General features: G+C 36.7%; 1 non-coding gene across 1 annotated transcript; it reads left to right on the forward strand.

The window, feature by feature from the left end:
- Nucleotides 1–4,325: 4,325 nt before the first annotated feature.
- On the forward strand, nucleotides 4,326–4,429 carry LOC112798901 (small nucleolar RNA R71). Its single transcript, XR_003200497.1, has one exon. It is a non-coding gene; the product is annotated as a small nucleolar RNA R71 (small nucleolar RNA).
- Nucleotides 4,430–7,217: the final 2,788 nt, after the last annotated feature.

Genomic DNA, 7,217 nt, shown 5'->3' on the forward strand with positions numbered 1-7,217 from the left:
CGTCCCCAGTTAGAGGTGTCCAGAGCTCTTAAGCACACTCTTTTTGCTTTGGATCACGACTTTAACCACTCAGTCTCAAGCTTTTCACTTGGACCTGCATGCCACAAGCACATGGTTAAGGACAGCTTGATTTAACCACTTAGGCCTGGTTTTTATTTCCTTGGGCCCTCCTATCCATTGATGCTCAAAGCCTTGGATCCTTTTTACCCTTGCCTTTTGGTTTTAAGGGCTATTGGCTTTTTCTGCTTGCTTTTTCTTTTTCTTTCTATTATTTTTTTCGCCACTTTTTTTTCACAAGCTTTTGCTATTCACTGCTTTTTCTTGCTTCAAGAATCAATTTCATGATTTTTCAGATTATCAATAGCATTTCTCTTTGTTCATCATTCTTTCAAGAGCCAACAATTTTAACATTCATAAACAACAAAATAAAAAATATGCACTATTCAAGCATTCATTCAGAAAACAAAAAGTATTGTCACCACATCAATATAATTAAACTAAATTCAAGGATAAATTCGAAACTCATGTACTTCTTGTTCTTTTGTATTAAAAACATGTTTCATTTAAGAAAAGTGAAGGATTCATGGAATTATTCATAGCTTTAAGACATAGTTACTACATACTAATGATCATGTAATAAAGACACAAACATAGATAAAATAAAGCTTAAAAATAAAAAAATAGAGAAATAAGAACAAGGAATGAGTCCACCTTAGTGATGGTGGCGCTTTCTTCTTGAAGAACCAATGATGTCCTTGAGCTCTTCTATGTCTCTTCCTTGCCTTTGTTGCTCCTCCCTCATTGCTCTTTGATCTTCTCTAATTTCATGGAGAATGATGGAGTGTTCTTGATGTTCCACCCTTAATTGGTCCATATTGTAACTCAAGTCTTCTAGAGAAGTGTTGAGTTATTCCCAATAGTTATTGGGAGGAAAGTGCATCCCTTTAGGCATCTTCGGGATTCCTTGGTGATGAGCTTCCTCATGCGTCTCTTGGGATCCATGAGTGGGCTCTCTTGTTTGCTCCATCCTCTTCTTAGTGATGGGCTTGTCCTCTTCAATGTGGATGTCTCGTTCTATGATAACTCCAGCTAAGTAGCATAGATGGCAAATAAAATGAGGAAAATCTAGCCTTGCCAAGGTAGAGGGATTTTCGGCTATTTTGTAGAATTCAAGGGAGATGACTTCATGAACTTCTACTTCCTCTCCAATCATGATGCTATGGATCATGATAGACCAATCCACAGTAACTTCGGATCGGTTGCTAGTGGGGATGATGGAGCGTTGGATGAACTCCAACCATCCTCTAGCCATAGGCTTGAGGTCCAGTCTTCTTAATTGAACCGGCTTGCCTTTGGAGTCTCTTTTCTATTGAGCTCCTTCAACACATTTGTCCATAAGGACTTGGTCCAACCTTTGATCATAGTTGACCCTTCTTGTGTAGGGTCGTGCATCTCCTTGCATCATGGGCAAGTTAAACGCCAACCTTACATTTTCTGGACTGAAATCTAAGTATTTCCCCCGAACCATTGTAAGATAATTCTTTGGATTTGGGTTCACACTTTGATTATGGTTCCTAGTGATCCATGCATTGGCATAGAACTCTTGAACCATTAAGATTCCGACTTGTTGAATGGGGTTGGTCAGAACTTCCTAACTTCTTCTTTGGATCTCATGTCGGATCTCTGGATACTTATTTTTCCTGAGTTTGAAAGGGACCTCAGGGATCACCTTCTTCTTGGCCACAACATCATAAAAGTGGTCTTGATGGGCTTTAGAGATGAATCTCTCCATCTCCCATGACTCGGAGGTGGAAGCTTTTGTCTTCCCTTTTCCTTTTCTAGAGGTTTCTCCGGCCTTAGGTGCCATAGGTGGTTATGAAAAAACACTATGCTTTTACCACACCAAACTTAGAATATTGCTTGCCCTCGAGCAAGAGAAGAAAGAATAGATGAAAAAGAAGAAAATATGGAGAAGAGGGAGAGAGGGATGTGTTTCGGCCAAGGAGGAGAAGAGAGGGTTGTGTTGTGTGAAAATGAAGAAGAATGGAGGGGTTTATATAGTGGAGGGAGAGGGAGTAGGTTCGGCTATTTAGGATGGATTTGGGTGGGAAAGAGATTTTGAATTTTGAAGGTAGGTGGGGTTTATGGGAAAGAGTGGAAGGATGTGAGTGGTGAAGAGGTGATGGGGAAGAGAGATTGAGGTTATTGGTGAAGGGTTTTGGGGAAGAGTGTTATTGGATTATGTGAAGAGAAGAGAAGGTGAGTTGAGGTAGGTGGGGATCCTGTGGGGTCCACAAATCTTGAGATGATTTTGTGGGGTCCACAGATCCTGAGGTGTCAAGGATTTACATCCTTGCACCAATGAGGCGTGTAAAATGCCCTTTTCATGCAATCCTGGCGTTCAACGCCATATTGATGCTTGTTTCTGGCGTTGAACGCCAGCTTCATGCTTGTTTTGGGTGTTCAACGCCTATTTTCAGCATTTTATTTTGTGACTCCACATGATCATGAACCTAATAAAACATAAAAGAACAATAAAAGAAAAATAAAATAAGATAAATAAAAATTGGGTTGCCTCCCAATAAGCGCTCCTTTAATGTCACTAGCTTGACAGTGGGCTCTTATGGAGCCTCAAAGGTGATCAGGTCAATGTTGTAGACTCCTAACACCAAACTTAGAGTTTGAATGTGGGGATTCAACACCAAACTTAGAGTTTGGATGTGGCCTCCCAACACCAAACTTAGAGTTTGATTGTGGGGGCTCTGTTTGACTATGTACTAAGAGAAGCTTTTCATGCTTCCTCTCCATTGTTAAAGAAGAACACCCTTGGGTCTTAAAAACAAGTTAGTCCCCATTCAATTGAAGGACTAATTCTCCTCTGTTAACATCTATCACAGCTCCTTCTATGGCTAGAAAAGGTCTTCCAAGGATGATGCATTCATCATCCTCCTTCCTAGTGTCTAAGATTATGAAATCAGCAGGGATGTAAAGGCCTTCAACCTTTACCAACACGTCCTCTACTAATCCATAAGCTTGTCTTACTGACTTGTCTGCCATTTGCAATGAGAATATGGCAGGCTGTACCTCAATGATCCCCAGCTTCTCCATTACAGAGAGTGGCATAAGATTTATGCCTGACCCTAGGTCACACAAAGCCTTTTCAAAGGTCATGGTGCCTATGGTACAGGGTATTAAGAATTTACCAGGATCTTGTTTCTTTTGAGGTAAAGTTTGCTGAACCCATGTATCTAGTTCACCAATGAGCAAGGGAGGTTCACCTTCCCAAGTCTTATTACCAAATAACTTGGCATTCAGCTTCATGATAGCTCCTAGATATTGAGCAACTTGCTCTCCAGTTACATCTTCATCCTCTTTAGAGGAAGAATAGTTTTCAGAGCTCATGAATGGCAGAAGGAGGTTTAATGGGATCTCTATGGTCTCTATATGACCTTCAGATTCCTTTAAGTTCTCAATAAGGAACTCCTTCTTGCTTGAGAGACATCCCCTGAGGTCTTCCTCATTGGGATTCATGTCCTCTCCTTCCTCTCTAGGTTCGGCCATGTTGATTATGTCAATGGCCTTGCACTCTCTTTTTGGATTCTCTTCAGTATTGCTTGGGAGAGTACTAGGAGGAGTTTCAGTAACTTTCTTACTCAGCTGGCCCACTTGTGCCTCCAAATTTCTGATAGAGGACCTTATTTCACTCATGAAGCTTAAAGAGGCCTTAGACAGATCAGAGACTATATTTGCTAAGTTAGAGGTGCTCTGCTCAGAATTCTCTGTCTGTTGCTGAGAAGATGATGGAAAAGGCTTGCTATTGCTAAACCTATTTTTTCCACCATTGTTAAAGCCTTGTTGAGGCTTTTGTTGATCCTTCCATGAGAAATTTGGATGATTTCTCCATGATGAATTATAGGTATTCCCATAAGGTTCACCCCTGTAATTTACCTCTGCTATTGCAGGGTTCTCAGGATCATAAGCTTCTTCAGAAGCTGCCTCTTTAGTACTATTGGATGCATTTTGCCATCCATTCAGACTTTGAGAGGTCATGTTGACTTGCTGAGTCAACACTTTGTTCTGAGCCAATATGGCATTCAGAGCATCAATTTCAAGAACTCCCTTCCTTTGAGGCGTCCTATTATTCACGGAATTCCTCTCAGAAGTGTACATGAATTGGTTATTTGCAACCATTTCAATAAGTTCCTGAGCTTCTGCAGGCGTTTTCTTTAGGTGAATGGATCCACCTGCAGAATGGTCCAGTGACATCTTAGAGAACTCAGATAGACCATAATAGAATATATCTAACATGGTCCACTCTGAAAAACATGTCAGAAGGACACTTTTTGGTCATCTGCTTGTATCATTCCCAAGCTTCATAGAGGGATTCACCATCTTTTTGCTTGAAGGTCTGAACATCCACTCTAAGCTTGCTCAGCTTTTGAGGAAGAAAGAATTTAACCAAGAAGGCCGTGACCAGCTTATCCCAAGAGTCCAGGCTATCCTTAGGTTGTGAGTCCAACCATGTTCTAGCTCTGTCTCTTACAGCAAAAGGGAAAAGCATGAGCCTATAGACTTCAGGATCTACTCCATTAGTCTTAACAGTCTCACAGATCTGCAAGAACTCAGTTAAAAACTGGTAGGGATCTTCTAATGGAGGTCCATGAAACTTGCAGTTTTGTTGCATTAGAGCAACTAGTTGAGGTTTCAGCTCAAAATTTTTTGCTCCAATGGCAGGAATTGAGATGCTTCTTCCATCAAACTTGGAAGTAGGTGTAGTATAATCACTAAGCATCCTCCTTGCATTATTGTTGTTGGGTTCATCTGCCATATCCTTTTCTTGTTCAAAAATTTCAGTAAGGTTGTCTCTAGATTATTGTAATTTAGCTTCTCTTAGTTTCCTCTTCAGAGTCCTTTCAGGTTTAGGATCAGCTTCAACCAGAATGCCTTTTTTCTTGTTTCTGTTCATATGAGAAAGAAGAGAACAGAAAAGGAAGTGGAATCCTCTATGTCACTGTATAGAGATTCTTTTATGTTAGTAGAAGAAGAAAGGAATAGAAGAAGGAGAAGAGTTAAGAATCCATACACAAGGGTGAAGATAGGTTCAGATTCTGGAGATGAAGAGAAGTGTTAGTGAATAAATAAATAAATAGAAGAAGATGAGAGGGGGAGAATTCGAAAATTAATTTTGAAAAAGGGTTAGTGATTTTCGAAAATTAAAGGAAGAATTAAAATTAAAATTAAAATTTAAAACAATTAGTTAATTAAAAGAATTTTGAAAAAGAGGGAGGTAATTTTCAAAAATTAGAGAGCTAAAATTAGTTAGGTGATTTTGAAAAAGATAAAAAAAATAAACAAAAGTTAATTGGTTAGTTGAAAAATATTTGAAAATCAATTTTGAAAAGATAAGAAGTTGGAAAAGACATTTTAAAATCAAATTTTTGAAAAAGATAAAATTTAAAAAGATATGATAAAAAGATATGATTAAAAATATATGATTAAAAAGATATGGTTGGAAAAGATTTATTTTTTTTAAAATTAAAATTACTTACTTGACTAACAAGAAACTAAAAGATGTGATTCTAGAATTTAAAGATTGAACCTTTCTTAACAAGAAAGTAACGAACTTCAAATTTTTGAATCGATCACACTAATTGTTAGTAAAGTTTTTGAAATTTTGAAATAGAGATAAGAAAAAGATTTTAAAATTCAAATTAAAAATTTTTTTGAAAAAAAGTAAGAAAAATGAAAAAGATTTGATTTTTGAAAAAGTTTTGAAAAGATAAGATTTTTAAATTTTGAAAATTTGACTTGACTTATGAGAAATAGCTAAGTTTTAAAAATTTTTGACTAAGTCAACTCAAATTTTAGAAAATTAGGAGTAAAATAAGAAAAAGATATTTTTTTATTTTTGAATTTTTAATGATGAGAGAGAAAAACACAAATATGACCCAAAACATGAAATTTTTGGATCAAAACACATGATGCATGCAAGAACACTATGAATGTCAAGATGAACACCAAGAACACTTTGAAGATCATGATGAACATCAAGAACATCTTTTTGAAAAATTTTTGATGCAAAGAAAACATTTAAGACACCAAACTTAGAAATCTTTAATGCTTAGACACTATGAATGCAAAAATGCACATGAAAAACAATAAAAGACACAAAACAAGAAAACATCAAGATCAAACAAGAAGACTTACCAAGAACAACTTGAAGATCATGAAGAACACTATGAATGCATGAATTTTCGAAAAATGCAAGAACAAGATGAATATGCAATTGACACCAAACTTAAAATTTGACTAAAGACTCAAACAAGAAACACAAAAATAATTTAACTTTTTTTTGATGTTATGATTTTATTAATTTTTTGTATTTTCTTTTATTTTTTTCGAAAAACATATAGGAAAAAGAAAATAAGAAACTCAAAATTTTTAATAAGAATTCCAAGAATCTTTCAATGTTAGCCTAAAGCTCCAATCCAAGGGTTGGACATGGCTTAATGGCCAGCCATCTTTAGGATATAAATCAGACATGCAACAGCTGATACTTCATCCAACTCCATATACATGCCTTTTATGTTGACAAGTGGAAGCCTCAATCCAAAAGAATTTGGATATGGCTTTACAGCCAGTCAGGCTTCAACATGTTATCATGAAACTCTAGAATTCATTCTTAAAAATTTAGAATAATTTTCGAAAACAAAAGGAAAAAAAATTTTTTTGAAAGAATTTTGAAAAATATTTTTTTCGAAAATAAAACAAGAAGAAAATTACCTAATCTGAGCAACAAGATGAACCGTCAGTTGTCCAAACTCAAACAATCCCCAGCAACGGCGCCAAAAACTTGGTGCATGAAATTGTGATCTCTAACAATGGCATTCAACTTGGTATGCGTGTTTATAACTCAGCACTTTCTTCACAACCTCGCACAACTAACCAGCAAGTGCACTGGGTCGTCCAAGTAATAAACCTTACGTGAGTAAGGGTCGATCCCACGGAGATTGTTGGTATGAAGCATGCTATGGTTATCTTGAAATTCTCAGTTAGGCGGATAATATATGGTTATGGAGTTTTCGAATAATAATAATAAATAAAAAAAAATAAAGATAGAAATACTTATGTAAATCATTGATGGGAATTTCAGATAGGCGTATGAAGATGCTGTGCTCCTTCTGAATCTCTGCTTTTCTACTACCTTCATCCAATCC

This window comes from Arachis hypogaea, chromosome 4 (genome assembly GCF_003086295.3).
Source record: "Arachis hypogaea cultivar Tifrunner chromosome 4, arahy.Tifrunner.gnm2.J5K5, whole genome shotgun sequence".
In the NCBI taxonomy this organism is placed as follows: domain Eukaryota; kingdom Viridiplantae; phylum Streptophyta; class Magnoliopsida; order Fabales; family Fabaceae; genus Arachis; species Arachis hypogaea.